Here is a 17,625-nt window from a genome sequence, read left to right on the forward strand (position 1 = left end):
TTACCATAACAAATAATTTATGTAAGCACATCTGTGCAGAATAACCCCATTCCTCCCATGCTCTTTCTTCACCTGCTGTAAAAAGTCTAAATCTTAGATTGAGTTTCTACAGCATGGAGTTTGTACAATGCCTATAAAATTCCTGCCTGATGTCTTTGGGTGTGGACACATAACAACTGATGAACTGTTCAAAAAGTCACTTACTGGGAATCAGTGAAAACTGGGTGAAGTGCTGTGGCTCTGACACCACAGGTGGAACTGAACACCCAGCCCAGGATACCTCACAGTGGGTGAAAGGGGTTGGGGGAGAATGCTTGCATCCATGCTTTGTGAGTCTTTGGGCACTGGTGGCCTGTGGGTGATGCTATTGTTTTTCCTTGTTTCCTAAACGTGAGTTTTATAAAAACTTGTATATGACTGAAGCCTGCAGTGTGTGTGCCTGAGGGGGGAGGGGAGAGGACCCATGTTTGGACCCATGACTTGTGGTTCCCAGGGGGTAGAGGGAATGGTGATGGGCTGTGGTTAAGTAGAGGTGAGGATACAGCTAATATGGTTGTAAAAATACAGCTTTTATTGAACAAGCAGTGTAAGGGAGTTCATTAATAAAAAGCTGGCAACAAAAAGAGAAAAAAATGGGGGTATTAGAGTTCTGACTGTGTACCAGAGCAGCCAGTTGCATCAGTCTGTATAAAGGTAATGAGAAGCAACGCAGTGTGGGATTCCTGGAGGACTGACTAGACTTATATCTTAGAATGTTTGGAGTCCAGCACAGAACTCAAATACCAGTTTGTGTCTGACTGTGTCTTTATGCACCTCTAAAGTGTGAATGCATTTGCACTGATTTTCCAAGAACAATTTTGAACTGTTCTGGGCAAATTTAAACTGGTTTAACAGGCTCATGCATCTCCTGCTTCAGGTTTAAATTGCATGTAAACTGTTCTAAGTGTTATGGTATCCATGTCCTTTGGGCACTATTACAATAGAAGTAAAAATAATGGTCTCATCCTAGGGTGTGCAAAGATGTAACACTTAGAGCCTTCTAATTACACCATAAACCCCAAGGTGTGTCCAGATAACTGCAGCCATGTGGTATGTAGCACCACAAACACGTCTGCAGCACCACATACAGCAGTCAGATGCTCTCTGTGCTGCAAGGGCATGTTGCCCATGCATGCGCTGCTCCAGGTTTCTTTTGCTGTGGGTTTTTTTGACCCCTGGATATCTAGGTGTCAAAAAAAACCCATAAGGAAAAAAAACCCAAAGCAGCGCACAAACGGGTAGCATGTGCCTCTGAAAAGTGGAGCCAGGCTACCCAAAACTGCACTGTGCCTGCCAGCTAGGCTCCATGAGGCAGAATCGCTGCTGCTGCATCCCAGGGAGGCCCATAGGACCCCTGGTAAGGCTGCTGGGGCCAGCCTAGTGCTGGCCCCAGCCTCCCCTACTACCCCCAGGGTAACTTGCAGTGTACCAAAGCATGAACAACACATGCCTCTGGAGGCTGGGGAGCATGCAACCACCCGCAGATGGCAGCAGCAGTGGTGGCAAGTGGGGAGCTTCCGCAGGCGGCTGCGGTGGTGTTGGCAGCAAGGAAGGGAGGGGTGGCGAGCGGCAACCGCCCATAGCTGATGCCTCTCTCAGGGGGTGCACTGCCAATCTCAGGTACATGTGCACACCCTACATGTCAACCAAGTGCCAAAGTACATGTGGCATGGGCATTCCCCAGAAACAAGTAGCTGCGGTGCAAAGACTGATTTAAACTTCCTGGAACAATTCGAAAGCACACTGGGAAAGTCAAATACTATTTTGAGCTGATCCTCTTTGACTTGTTTCCATGTTTTGTGCTGTCACACAGCATTTCATGCCTAGTGTTTGATTAGTCCTCCAGCATTCCAAACTGCACCACTCCTCACTCCCTAAAACCCATTCAGGAACTACTCTGGGATATAATCAGGACTTTATTATGCAAATATCTTTTTGCCTTCAAAGGCCACACTCCATCATCATCATCAGTCCCTTGATAAGTGGATGATAGTCTTCCAGTAAATAGGGAAGATATTGGTGAGTCTGCAGATGACTGAAGAGGCTGATCTGCGATCCTCATGTTCATGTCTGGATGTGGCAAATAATTCTAGGAGGAAGGAGTAGATCCTGGTGATATTGGGTCATCGGTTTTCTCTGCATCTCTCTTGTCTGTCTGCCTCCATAGTGAGGCAAGTTTAATCAAAATGGTCAAGGCCTTGTTACATATCATGGCATCATTGTGGATGATGCAGTGCTTGGCTCTCCCGGGTGTTGATATTAATATTGTATTTCTTCAGATTGGCTTTCAGGTGCCCTTTTTTTTTCTTTTGTCCATTTTGACCATTGGTGACCTGGGAGTATAGGACCTGTTTTGGGAGCCTGGCCACCAGGCATCCTTATGACATATTCTGTCCAATGGAGATGGTGCCATATAAATACAACTTCCCAGAAGCAATGGGCAAAAATCACAAGAAAACCCCTCAACCCCTCCTTCCCCTCCCACACCCCAGGTGAACTTGGCACCCTACTCCCCGGGATCTGTAGTATGGAGGTGAAATTAACAAGGCTTTCCAGGGTGGGGGTTGGAAAAGCCAGGGAATTTTTGGGGTGACTCCAGAGCACCCACCCTACTGGTACCCATGAACAGGGAACCACAGAGCACCTACTGCCAACACCTGGCAACTCCTCCACTCCAATGCTCTTGCCCCAATTCCTGTCTTCCTCTCCCTCTAGGGGGAATCCTAGGAAAACTCCAGTAACTGACCCTTGAATGGCATGATGGACTTAGTACCCTATCACCCCCGATGGCCTTTTGGCAGTAATACAATCCCTAAAGGCGAGGGTTCTACTTAGAACCCTTAGCAGCATGTTTGGATACTTCTGTCCAAGGACAATTTGTGAACCGGTTTCCAATCAGTGACATTCTTGGAACCGTTCAAATGTTATGTCTGTCTGCACCCTACTAGTTTCTATTGATCTGTATATGGGAATGTGGAAGACTTTTAGATGAATGCAACTGGAGTAACAAGAGCAACAATAACATGCACCTTTATTGCCACTATATCTTTTTGGTATCTGTCATGTCATAAACATAGTTATTTGACATCATTCATAGAGTTTTCAGGAAGAAACAAGATTATCAAAAACTGAAAAAATCCAAACAAGAAACCTCATATAAAAAGGGAACCAAACTACATAGTACCACAACTATAACATGAAAACAGATATCGAGCCAACAAAGACACAATGTTTTCTGCTGCCACTTCTTGTTTTCCTCTTTTCAAGTTGCCTTTTCCTAAATTCACCATAATAAAAATTCTTTTCTGTCCATTTTTGGCATGATTACTGAAGTGCTCTTGTGAGCTTTTTGAGTATTACCAAGAGTATTGGGTGACACTACAACAATAGTTTTTACACTTAGACATTAGTTTGTTTAGTTATGCAAACTATACCTAAAGTTATGCAAACTACAATGCCTCCCACCTTCAGCTATTACAGTGAATGGATTGCTTGGCAGAAACATTCTGAAAAACCTCCATTTTTAGATAAGCATTACAGAATATTTACAGAAAGTGAATTTTAAATACATTATCAGTTATGGTAGAGCTTGATTTTATAAGTTAAATATAAGATCAAAGAACATAACTCATCTTCAGGTATCATCATACAAAGTTCTGAATATATGTAAAATCTCACCATGGATTTCAACCAGAGAACCAAAAATTTTTACCAAAACTATTCAGCAAGGAACTGATATATTGAATAGTCATGCCATATGTCAGTAGGTAGTAGAATGCAGAAGTACCAGTTCATTTTATCAAAAATATTCACTACAGTTTCATTTGGCTAACTCCTATCACTTACAGGTAAGTAGTTCATAGGGTTATCTCACACACTCATTGAAAATTGTTGATCCCAGTCCCACAAAGAACCAAGAAACCTCACTCCTACTGAAACTATGCACAGAATCTTGCATTAAAGATGCTGTCAATACAGACACAAAAACATTCATGCAAAGCAGTGAACATCTGTAACAACTGTTATATAATGAACAACAAAATTAAGTCTGTTTTGTGTTCAATTCCAGAGAAAATGTCTTATTGTATGCTATGCTCACTGAGTACTCTGTACCTTCAAATGCTCCTGGTTTTATCATGTACTCCATTTTGGTGCAATTTTGTAACTGATATAATAATATCAATCTTTGGGTATACACCAGCAGTAGGAGGCAATGTAAGCTAGTGCAGTTGGGCTAACCTTTTCTGGCAGGAATGCTGTAAGATCTGCTCCTGCCCTATCTGCTGCCATGTTCCCTGCTTCTTCCCTGTTCTGCCATGTGCCATCTGTAAAATGGTGGAAATGACATTTCCCTTTTCTGTATATCATGCTAAGCTTATACAGTTGAAAGTAACACCACAGACAATGTGAGTATTTTTGTTATGACTATAGAAATACTATTTGGGAGTGGTTCTTTGAGAAAACATGTTCTAGTGATTCACAATGTTTAAAGAAGATGGAATTATATAAAAGAATAATAAGCTTGGTCTTCCTGAGACTCACTGCTTTAACTTAATTTAGCACAGGATAATGTCTAAATAATTAAATGCTCATCTCTTGCACATTTTTAATTTTATTAAAATGAATGGGTATTTTTTTTTTTGTTTCTTTGTTCCCTCAGTAGTATATCTAAAGAGAAGGAGACATTTGTCCATTTACCTTCCCAAATATCTAACCTGCCTCAATTAACTGATTCACAAGATTGCTCTTTCTTTTTCGGTCGGGAAAGAATGGTAGGCTAACCCATTCCTCAGGAAGAGGTTTTGTTGGTATTATTTTCTTCATTTTTTTTATTTTCTAAGATTTAAAAGTGTGTGGTAATGAGTCCTCCTCTTACTACATTTTCATTACAGAATGCCCTGCAACATGACTCTGATCTGATTCCCATGAATTTCAATGGAAGGTTGAATCATACCCACTATTACTAGCATCCTGCTAGCAGCCATAAATTAGCATTTCTTGTATTGTTTCACATTTGTTAAACACCACTTTATGTCATTTATTAGGGGCTGCAATGGACTAATTTTTTAGAATTGTTTGGAAATGTTTCAGGGAAATATTTTTGGTTGGATAATGCCAGGTGTTAAAACCAAGACTAATGGTAAGAAGGACTGTTTTGAGGAATCTCCCATATAAAAATAATTGGAGAACAAGTGAAAATGTTAATTGTTGAAACATGTCAACATTTTCAAAACAAGAAGTTAAAATTTTGGACTCAGACAGTAATTCACTTTCATTCTGAAACAAAAATGGTGTGTGGAGGGGGGACGAGACAAGGGTAAAAAAAATTGGTTTTGATAACACTTGACATTTTTTTAAATGAAATATCTATAACATCCAAGGTCTTGCTTCAGGTTTTTTGGTACATGAACTTTTTAAGTTTTATTTTTAGTTTGAATTTGGGGTAAGAAATAAACGAATGCTAACAAATATCTCCTTTGGGTTTTATAGAACCGACTGGAATTCTGAGATGTAAGGTCAAACTTGCACATTCCCATGATGCCTTGCCCTGGTCTTTCATTTTCTTTTTTTCCACCACTGTTTTTGAACTGCTGTCAAACATTGTAGAAAGCATGCTGTTTAGCACTGCAATCGTGATCATTATTAAAACAAACAGGTTGATGCACATGCATTAAAAACTGTGCAGCCAGATGGGTTGGTGTCAGAGGCTTCCAAGGGTTTCAGTGCTTTGGTGCTTTAGATAAAGGAAATACGGAAGAATAAATATGAGCACACAGCTACTGCAATAGAACATTTATTTTGAACTTCTTCATTTGGTAGAGTGCCACTTCAGGGCTTGGTCAACTACCAGTGATTGTTGTGACACGATAGAGATGCAGAACAGGAATGAGCATCAGTGACCGCATAACTTTAGGATGTAGAAAGCTACTTTTTCTAGAAATCTATTTATGGCCTTTCTTAGAACTGCAGCAGGATAAACCAATATGAGAGTTCTCCTCAAAGTAGATATGGCCATCAGAAGCTTATTATCTCTAATTGTTACTGGCCAGTAGCTCAGCAGTGAGGCCTTGGTATGATATTGATCCAGGTTGTTGTCATAGATGATTGCAATACTGTTCAGAGGGTACTGCTTTAATTGCTCCTATGGCTTACAGTGCATAAGAGGTTATTGCCACCTTAGAAAAGAGAGCCCTTATATAATCAGAAAATACTTGTGATGGGGCCTACATGCCCACTCTCTGCCCCTTCAGCACAACTTCATCAACTCCAGTGGGCACTAAGGCCTAGTTCATAACTGTAGAAGATTCACCAAAGATAATATTGGATGGCCAGGAAAGATCCATGATGCCTGGATTTTTAGAACTTCTTGCCTGCTTTCTGGAATGAGCAAGGAAAAACATAGCTTTCCAGATCACTATAGACATTTATGGAATTATAATTCTTCCAATCTCTTCAGGAAGATCTTATTTACCTTTTGGCTTAAGAAATGTGTTACAGGATATTTGGACAAGAGAAAGACTGGAGGATGGAGGGGGAACATGAGGCAAATGAGTAATTGTATGCACACCTGTTCAGTCAGTCCTTGTGTTGAAGAATGTCACTGAGAGACACACCCCTGAAAACATAGAAGAGTTTTGTTTAAACAGAGAATACACAAACTAGAGAGGTATTCAGCACTTATTTCCCTGGATTATGTCCCCTGAACTGGTCAAAGAATAGAAGGAGAATCCTAGCTATATGGATAGCACTGAGAAGGCTGCAATATTTTGAAGTGTGCATGCTAGAATAGAGAAGAATCTTTGCCATAAATTCACTTTAATGATGATTCTGGTGAAGTGCAAAATCACTGTAAAATAAATAAAACTGCACAGCAGTTGGTTTGAAGACAAATGATAAAAATGCTGAGGAAAAGTTTAAAAATAGACAAGACTGGCTTGCATTTATAATGCACATTTGGAATATCTCTGCAGCCTGATTTTGACATTTATTTTACAAAATTAACTGTAGCTAAACTTTCAGTGCACTGCTATATTCTGACCTAAACTCCATTGTCATGCTTTTTCTTTTGCTGTATCTGTGACTACAATAAGCATACCTACTAAGCCTGGTGTTTGATTTCTTTTTTAATCCCTGTGGTGATACCTTAAGTAGCAAAGTGAGTGGAGGTCTCAGTCAACCAGTAGAGGGAACAAGTATCAAACAGCTTGTGAAGAGGATGGCATGTTTGGCCAATGGTTGTGCAAGCTGCAGAAATTTGAAGAAATAAAAGCATTATACTGTTAAATCTCTGGCATAAAGATGCCATTTGGATCACAACATGTGGTGTGTTTGAGGTTGGAGAGCAAGTTAAAAGCTAAACTAGAACTTTTTACCTCTGCCTAATACAGAGCCACCAGAAAAATCCACATTTGCAGCTGTATTGGGATATGAGAATTAATACTTACTGGTAGAACTCTTTTCTGTGGCAGGTTAAGACAAGCTGTCAAATTGGGGTGAAATATGAGCTGCTGAATCATAAAGATCATAGCTGACCATAAAAATCTCCTTCTGATTAGATCCCAGGTATATGGGGTTTTGCCACAGTTTATTGGATGCTTGATGGGAAGCTGTGCACTACATCATTCTTGGGTACAGTGGCGACACTGATTGCAAAAATATGGTTCAGATCTCTATAGGATAGGCAACTTTTGGGAGTAGAATAACCAGCAGTACTGTTTTCTTCCTAGATTCAGAATCACAGGGCTGGTATGACTTCTCGAATAGGTATGTTTTCCCAGGTGTGTGAATTCACCACATAAGGTGCACTTGACCTCATACAAGCATCTGAATGTGTAGATGACATCCACTTAAAGACAGTGGAGGATACACATATGCATAGACAGGTCAATGCACATGTGACATAATGCAAAGTGGGTTAGCAGTAGAGGGAAAGTGGAAAGTGTATCCACATGAATCTTAAAAAAGAAAACAAACCCACTATGAAATAGATTTATTTTTGTTCCAAAGTGGATTATCTACTGAAACTTATTATGCCAAATGATTTAATGTAAAAAGAAAAGATATGTGTGAAACCAAGGCTTTTTATATGAACAAACTGAAGCTTATCCAGTTTAACATGTTCATGTAGACAAGTTCTTAGAAGAGTCCTGAACAGGAATATAAGTTATCAAGAAACATCTCTTTCTGAACACTGACAGATGATTCACTATACAGTAGTGACAGATGTAGTTCAGTGAAGGACACTGTAGAGCTTCTGAACCAAGTAAAGTAAAAATATTCTTGTTAAAATTAATGAATTCAAGGTAGTTACATGATGCAGTATTACTAAGTTCTCTCCTTCCCCAACACATACAAATTAATTTTTTTCTACTAACTAAATGACTTAACTTGTCAATTGCAATGAGTCTTCTTGTCATTAGTGATAAATTAGCAGGATAAGTTAATTGTCTTAATAACTTAAGGTTGCAAGTATGCCAAGAAAAAAAAAACACAACCAGACCCAATTCTGTTCTCAATTATAGTCTGTGTAGATGAAAGTAACTTAACTGAAGTCAATGGAACAACACCAACAGGAAATAACGTAAGAAATGAGACTCCAGCCCATGGTATAGATGGGGACAGCTTTTACAGAATGGAGCAGACTATTTTATTGTAAAGGCTAGAATGTAAGTTACATATCTAGATGCAAGTTGTTCTGAAAATGGCTATATGGATTTTTACCATAGATTCTATGCCAACTAGCATGGCTGTGAGTGTACAGTGGGCCAGGTTGTGGGGAATGAGACTAAGAGATAATAAAAATAAGTAACTTCATGGAAGAGGAAGAACAGGAGGAGGGGCTAAAATGAGATAAGCCAGGCGGTTACTTCTTTCAACTCTACTTGTCAGGCACTGGTTTGATTAAAGGAATTGAGTTGCACCACTAATGAACACCCATCCAGTTCTACCAAGTTACATTTTACCACTTACTGGCAATCTTTCAATCAGTTGAGACCTGCCATGCAAACTACATCTCCATTAGTATGTCTAGAATTTGTGCCAGCCCTGTTATACATGCTGTGCTTCTACAGTATGTATTTTAAAGTCTGCTCAGTTGCAAAATAGCCACAGTATAAATAGTATAAATGATTGCAGCGTAACAAAGGCTTTTGTGAGCTAGCAGTAAAAGGGTTAAAGTAAAACTGTTTTTAATACTGCAGTAGGGGGTTCTCTGTTGCTGTTTGAATCATTCACCAAGTCTATACAGAAACATGAGAGCCTTGGTGGGAGAGTATTGTATGCTACTAAAATGGTCTGTGGCTAAGGGACAACTTTACAGCATAAACAAATTATGAGACTTCACACATCTTAATAAGGATGCCAGCTTTTCCTGACATGAATCTGTAAATATTTTTATCAAACTTTTGTCAGCCAGCTTCTGAAATTCAAATTCTCCAAGGTTGAACATTTACTTTTCCCATCTCTATTTCATATGTTAATTATTCTCTTGAAATGAGAAGCATCAGAAAGAAATGCTAGAGCTTCTTTTTTTCTTTTCTTTTTTCTTTTTTTTTTTTTTTTGCTACAGAAGATCTGTACTGCACAGAGAACACGCTTCAGACAATGAAAAATGAAGGTCAGTAATTAATAAGATTTACAAGAACATCCCTGTATAACTTTGGTCTACAAACCTGGAAGAAACAACTTCCATTTGAATGTGTAGCTTTGCCCTGCTTTATCTTAAACATACCAATTTGTTTCAAATGTCAGTCTTCTTTCTTGTTACAGGAGCAACAAGCTGTTTCTTACAAGAGCAACAGGGACGGTGTAGCATTTCTTGAAAGAAGAGAAGCATTGGCAATGCAAGGGAGAAAGTTTTGTTTTGAGCAGTGGAGATAGATGAATCAGGACAAGGAGAGGAAGGGAAGGCAGAAGAAAAGCAAAGGAGAATGGAGGGGTCTGAAATGAAGGCAATGTGATTAGAATTTTGATGAAGAGGCATTGACAAGATGAAAGATCTTTCTCTCTCGCTCCCTCTCCCTCTCATTTCCAGTGGGTAAAATCTGTCCTGTTGACACACACTTGTTCTCTTTATACAACACAACTCTGGAACAAATAGGATTCATGATCAATGGTAGTGGCATGGCCCGAGTGACAGATCCCTGCCTGGGAGGATGGCTAAGCAGCTGCCTCTCTTCCTCCTTCACTCTTCACCAATTCAGGAATTTTCAAACTGTTGTGAGTTCTCTTATTTTATGATTCCTATAACTAAATAAAAATATGTACTGCGTGTGACAACATATGTACATATCCCAGAATGAAATGGATTTGAGGATTTTAAGCTTTCTGCCTCACAACATGCATCATTAAAGCTTATTCATCAAGACTAAGGATAAACCTCCATTGGTTGATATATCTCACTAATCAAGGAAGAAAGTATCATTGGGAAGGATCAACTTTCTGTTTGCCATATCATATTACCAATTCTTCAGTATTATGCACAGACTATTGGACCTCTGGGTGAAATTTCCAACTTTCAATGGGCATAAAGTCCATTGAAATTGTATTTGTAGGATCAAGGTCTTTGTTATGAGTATTACAGATGAAAGTGTAAATTCTTCCTCTGAAATGCTGTCCTTGGTATTTCGGTGTGGTACGTCACTATGCGTATAATATAGACTTAGAATAGACTACTCACATGCTTACATAGTTCAATGCATGTTAAAATACCTGAACTAATTACTTCAACAAAGTCTGGCATTACAAGTATGCAGGAACATTTTACAAGTGTTAAAGGTTGTTAAAGCCTGTATCTGAGACAAATACAGTGCTTCCTGAACAGTCCTACTCTCATATTTATTTTTTTCTTCAGTAAAGAGCTCAGGTGAAATTCCGACCTCAACAAAATCAATAGTAAAACTTCCACTAACTACAGGATTTCATTTCTGATCTTCTACTTCTGTCCAATTTCAGTAGGAATTTTGTCTGACTGGGAAGTCAGTAAGAAGTTAATTACACACTAATCTACCTTGTTCATGGGGGCTGTATGGAGGGGGAGTTGATATTTATGCAGTATTTTGTAGCTATGAAGCAAACCGTACCTTCTGAATTTGGTTAGTGGGTTTACATTTAGTAGGAAGAAGTAGAAAAAACAGTTTGATGGTGATTTAAAAAAGTACTTAAAAAGTTAGACTGTATATATAGTACATTTAAGTTATCTATACAGATTCTTGAGTGAAACCAAGAGCAACGCTGAGAGAAATCTCTATTTATACCTATTCTACACATGTTCAAGCCCAAATTAATCAGAATGAATGGCTCTGATATGTGCCTGAGTGGTGGGCTTTGCAGCATCATATCTAGGCTCTCAAGCCATTTTTTACTACTCTTCAGACCTTCGTCTATGGTGTGCCTGATGGGGATCACTTGTGTTAACCCTGGAGTAGCCTACACATCAGTGTTGTGTTTGGACTGGTTTATGCATCTGTTTACAATGAAATATCTAAATAATTTTTAATTAAAACATTTACTTACCTTGAAATAATTTTGTGTGAACACTCCTATTTCAAAATAAAAGCTTTAAAAAAATTAACTTACATACAGACTGGCCTTCAAACAACTTAATGGCTAGGGACAGATATTACACATAAACCATAAGTGATCAGAAACTGGTTTAAACCTGTAACAGAACAGATGCTTAGTGCACATAAACCAGTTTCAAAATGGCTGAAACTAGTTTGAGATAAACCTGGTTGAATGTAGTATCCAACTTAACTAATTTGAGTAAAACCGGTTTATACAATGTCTGTCCCAGACCCCTTGCTGGTTTAAGATAAATCACAAACCCTCAAAAATCCCAGCATGCTCTGGGCTGGGCAGGGCTCTTTGCTCCATAGCTGGGCTGGCCCTCCCCCCTGCCCCCTGGCTGCAGCTCGGCAGGGACTGCAAGCTATTCACCCACCTCCCCCTTGCCTTGCCAAGAGGTGTCTGTGTATTAGCTAGCAGACTACATGCTGGCTATGGTTCCTGCTGCATTAACGGGTAGCTGGTAATGTCCCTCTGTTATTTTCTTACTGGGGTGATAAACACTGAGTTAGGGGTGATAAACATTGTTATTAATTCCTTGCTGGGCTAATAAGAATGTCCCGCTGGAGGCTGGCCATGTCACCCCTCAGCTCAGTTCTGTGCAAGTGAAGGGAGGGCTGTTCTAGCGCTTCCCCCAGCTTCTAGCCTGAGCCACTACAGACATGCACCTGCATTTCTGGGATGTCTGTCTCATTACAAAACTGATTTAGCCTAGCCAGGTTAGACTAACCTGCAAAGATTGAATCAACTCAGGCTTTTTAAATGTGTGTCCCTAGCCAACAAGTGAATTACAGCTAAACAAGTGAATTACAGCTAATTTGGTTATTTTAGTACAGACTATCCTGCATTCCATTTGGTTCATTTGAACATGCCAGCCTTTGTCATTAGCAAATTTTGCTAAATTAGTTTGTTAAGAGAATAAGAAACAGCTCAGGGAAAAATAAATAAGGAAAAAATGTAGCAGCTTAAGTTGGATGAGCAGAACTGAGACATATCCATGTTCTGATCTATAAGCTACTGCACATGCATGAACATTTAGTGGGGACAAGTTCTATTAGGATATAAAAGGACATAACTTATTTGAAGTCAACAGAGTTCATTTTCTTATATAAAGACTGAATTTGGCCCATTACAATGGTCACACTTCAAATTTCTGACAGTTTGAGATATTTTAATAGCTATTTCCTATTTATAGACTCTATTCTCAAACCAGCAAAAGTTTTTTCTGCAACAGCTGTCTGTCATGTGAGACAGGGTTTGGGCAGAAGGCAATTTAGTAGCAGGCACTCTGTTGTCATGGGAAGAAAGGGGATGATCTGAATTTCATCTAAAAAATTGCTCCCTGTGTTTACAGGAATGTTATACTTTGTTGAGGCAACACTCATACTACTGTTTAAAGAACATTTCACATTATGTTTGAGAGCCTCACGTTGTTGATACACTACAATGGTGCCAACATGAGAGAAAGGGATTAGAGCAATAGGATTTAAAACAGGGAAGATTTTTTCAGGCTTCTGCCTGTCTGCTCTCCTCAGCCTCCTCCACAATTGTCGTCATCTCCTCCTCCTTTCATTTCACTGTGTTTGGCTTGGCAAATAAATAAAATGGAAAATGACAAATAAAATAAAGGGCAAGGGCATTGCTGCAAAGTTGCTCTTACTATCTGACTTAAGTTGGACCTCAGCTTCATGAAGCTTTTAAGAACAGGCTCACATATGAAGTCCCTAGAGATAAGAAACATTCTGGTTTTTTTTAACCAGAGGTAAAAAAAGTATCCTAAACCTCATGGCATTATCCAAAAACCACAGAAAATTAGAACCAATAGACTAGTCACTAATAAACAACGAACAAACGACTCAACTCAGAGCCAGAAATCTCTCCAAGACAGAAGGATCTTTCATTCCCTTCAAGATGAGGGCAGGATCATGCAAACTATTATTTCCTTTAAATATATTTTCAGAATTAGAGGTTGGTTCCTTTGTTTTTTTTAATTAGGTCATCTAAGAAAAACCTTGCATTGTATCTCAATACATTTCACTGAAGCAAAATTCTCCCTCACTTAAAGGTGAAATGGCAGCTGAGGCAAACTCTTAGTAAACTCCAACAAAAGATGAAAAAGTGAAAGTGCAAATGAACTGGTGAGGATAAGAAAGGAAATAATATGGAGACAAAGGCTGACTTACAAAAAATGTTACCACGTGCACTTAATTAACCTGATCTGCTACAGTACATAGAGGAATATAGAAATAGCCCTTTCGGAGGCCTATGGAGCAGTTGCTCATACAAGCAATTTATGGGAGGCAGAACTACTTATTTAAGTAATTGCTTCCCAATAGGCATAAAGGGTTCTCAATTTGATCCTCACCCTGCAAACAGTGCTCCATATAAGTGTTATTAAGCGTGCTATTTTTCACAGACTCTGGAAGTCTCCATGCGTCTGATGAATGGAGTAGTTTTGCTGTACTGAACAGACAATGGCAGAATGGGATGAGGGGGTAATCCGGTAACATTTGGAAGCTTACATAAAAATAATGAAACAGTCCATGCTTCTGTTCCTGTTTCTTCTATATGCTCTTTTACCTAAATTGTGTATAAAATTAAACTCAGGATAAAGAGATCAGAGTTAAGTGGGACCCCTGATATGCTTCATGTAGCTCAGATGTGTAAATGTTTACAGCTCCAAGACCTTAGAGAGGTTAAACAATGACTGAACAGTTAATAAGTTCTACTTTCACATACATACCTAACAACAACGTCACTTAACTGTTTGTAACAGCTCTGGGCACAGTTCTCTGTGCATCTGAGCAGCAGACGGATAAATGTGACTGACAGCAGCCAGCCTATCAACACTTATTGAATAATAATTCTTTAAGCCTAAAGAATTTACATTCCCCTCCACATCACCTCTGTGCCTTTTTCCACCTTGTACTCCCTCTCTGTCCAATATAGTAACTAGATTGGGTCCTGGTTTTGGCTTGGGGTCCTTAGGTGGTATTGTAAAATAATTAATGCTATAATAAAATATAAGAATAAGCTGAAAGTATCAAAGGCAAAACAAATCCTCCAGAACGTTAGCATATATACAGGTACATTAGAAGTAAATGACAAGTAATAAAACAACTTAAAGTTTTGATTTTTTTCTCCTATTCTGCTACATGTAATAATTAGCCAGTAATACACAATTCTAAGCTTCTGGTAAATATGGCTTAGTTAATTCAGCCATCAATGTTCGGTATTAAATAGCTTATAAAGCTAAGGTTAAATAAGACTACAACATTAATGCTTCTACCTTAACAACATTTATAAAAAAGGTACTTCTGTTTTGCTTGCCATGCCAATTCAGTTAGTTTGGGGCTGCCTCTTCCTCTGGAAAAAAGCTTACGTTAATATAACTTAGAACAAATCACAGATTTTGGATGCGATTAAAATTGTTATTTTATTTATTTAAAAAAATGTATTTTAACCTTGTCACAACCCAAAGTTGTGATTTTGTGTTTTGTGTGTGCTTCGGCACTGCTAAATTTTTTTCCCGCTAAATTGCAGCTTCTTTGCACGGTGGAGTTTTCTGCTGCAGAAGACAACCCCGGTGCAATGGAGAATTTCCACCAACTTGTAGCTTTCTTTGCAGGGTGCATTTCTTTTTGCATCTAAGAAATGCTTGGTGCAAAGAGTTCTCGCCATTTGTATTGAAATTCGAGCCACATTATTGGTTCACATTAAATTATGCATACGTGGCAGCTAGCAATTGGCTTGCTAGCCGTATAAAGAGCTTGGGTGGTTACCGCCCAAGTCGGAGTTCGAGAGAGAGAGAGAAAAACCTTCGCCTTGCGTGAAGATCTCTAAGCGCTGCGGATCCTTACGGACCCAACGCATTTCTTAAAAGGCAACAGGGGCCTGATTAGCCTCTGGCCTCTCCTCGTCGCTGATAGATTCCTAGACGTATCCCTCCCTGCGTGCAGAAAGAGACAGACCAACGGAGTTTCGACAACTCCGTAGGAGATCGAGCTTGTCGTAATCCTCAAACGAGGATTTAAGCGGAGCTGTGCCTGGAAAACTGTCCAGCCTACACCACTACCATCTTTGGTGTAAGTAAACAATCTTGAATCAACCATTACACGTCCATGACCAATTCTAGTTCGCCCCCGGTTCTCTCCGACCCCACGTGCCCGGGCTGCTGGCCACAGCACGCGTGCATAAGACAGGCCGCGGATTGCTCCCGGCCTGCACAAACCTGATTTCCCTTTATTGACTTATTACAATCGAAAGCAAAACTATACTAGAAAAACAGTCATTGGGAAAACATGGTATCTGTGAGACCTTGAACATCAAGGGATATTTGCCAATAGTCAGTGGAAGTATCTGCAACACTAATATATTCATCTCCTTCTTTTAAAAACTAGAAGTGCACTTTCTTTTCAAATTGATTCTATGTTGTCAGGCATCAGATAAGTGCATTCATTCTCATCACCACTGGATATGTCTAGTCAATTGATTCTCAGAGTTTCTTTATAATTTTTTAGTTTTACATGTTACTTGTAAATTTTGGTCTCATAGAATGGATAAATCTTTGCTGTTTAAACAGCAATTACCTTAGAGTTCAAGCAACTGTAATCAATGTCCCCAGTCCCTCCATTAAATTCGTATTGCGTATAATTTTCATTTGGATTGCAAAATACCCATTATCCATTCGGTCCCTAACTTCATGAACTTTAATCCCCAGCATATGCTGAGTTCCAAACTCAGCATTACAAAAATCAACTTGCTTAAAAAAATGTTATAACTCCAAGTTGTTATTACAATTTCTGGCAGTTTGTTTCCACTATATCTTGCAAGTTGCTCACTGGCCTTCTGGAAATGATGTCATAGGGTGGCTTTATTTTTTCCACCTTCCTTTCTAAGAAAATAGTTTGTTCTTCCCTCAATATGTTGCTGCCTGATGTTCAATTACATTGGAAAGACATTAGTATGAACTTTTAAACCAGAAAAGGTACGGATTTTGTAGACAGATTTCTTTTGCCATCTTAATATTTCTGCTGTAACAGTACAAAAATGGGTTTCTGTAAAGATGGGGGAACTGCCTATTTAAACAGCTTTGGCAAGCTCTCACAAGAAGAAAGGAACTGACTCCAAGTTTTCCATCAGCGCACACACTTCCCTCCCAACCCTACAACATCAGCAATACCAGAAATGAGGTGGAACATGTTTCTCTCTCCTTGGCAGTCACTCCATGATTGGATCTCTGGAAGCATTTCCAGGGTGTGCAGACCCAATGGAAGGACATGTTAAGGAAATAAGAAGTTCCTTTACTTGAACTCTTTTCCTAAACTAGTCCTGGTTGCTTGATAAATTTTATTTTTCTTTGATCTCTGTATGAGACTGATTGGGTGATTTCCCTCACAGGGTAGTTGTCCAGCTGCAAAGATCTTTACTGCTTGATGAAAACCTAAAATATTAAGTGTATGATGGGTCCTAGGAAGACACTTTTTAACCCCTAATGACATCACTGAAATCATGATTCTGAAGGCATGTGCTCCTGTACACAGTGTAAGTCAGTGTTTTCTGTTAAATTACGATAGTGGTTTTCAACCTATAGTCCACAGACCCCAAAGGGACTATAGGGTCTGAGGGGTCCACAAAAGATGACTATGATCAATCAAAAGTATGTGAATACCTACACTTACAAATCAAAGGGGTCCACACCTCCATTCCAAATTTGAAAAGGGGTTCACTGCTCCATTCAAATTTTTTTAGACGTCCACAAAAGAAAAAAAGGTTGAAACCCACTGCATTAGAGAGATACTTACAGTCTTTAGTTCTGCTTAAAATGATCACATTTATCCAAATCCAAGACAACCTTGAATTTAAAATGACCCATCCTAAATATTTAGATTAAAATTAATCTATATTAGATATTATAATAGATCCCATTAGGACCAGGGCCATCTTTTTCCAGGTTTTGCAGAAACATGCAGGTCACAGGAAAAAAAGAATTCAATGTTTTTTACCCAGATTTTCCAAACA

The 17,625-nt window shown here is 39.1% G+C and overlaps 1 long non-coding RNA gene across 1 annotated transcript; it reads left to right on the forward strand.

The window, feature by feature from the left end:
• The first annotated feature begins 9,195 nt into the window (after nt 1-9,195).
• On the forward strand, nt 9,196-10,409 carry LOC106740464 (uncharacterized). The gene is made up of 2 exons (XR_002089915.2): nt 9,196-9,655; nt 9,808-10,409. It is a non-coding gene; the product is annotated as an uncharacterized LOC106740464 (long non-coding RNA).
• Nucleotides 10,410-17,625: the final 7,216 nt, after the last annotated feature.

Source organism: Alligator mississippiensis, chromosome 1 (assembly GCF_030867095.1).
Source record: "Alligator mississippiensis isolate rAllMis1 chromosome 1, rAllMis1, whole genome shotgun sequence".
Classification (NCBI taxonomy): Eukaryota; Metazoa; Chordata; order Crocodylia; family Alligatoridae; genus Alligator; species Alligator mississippiensis.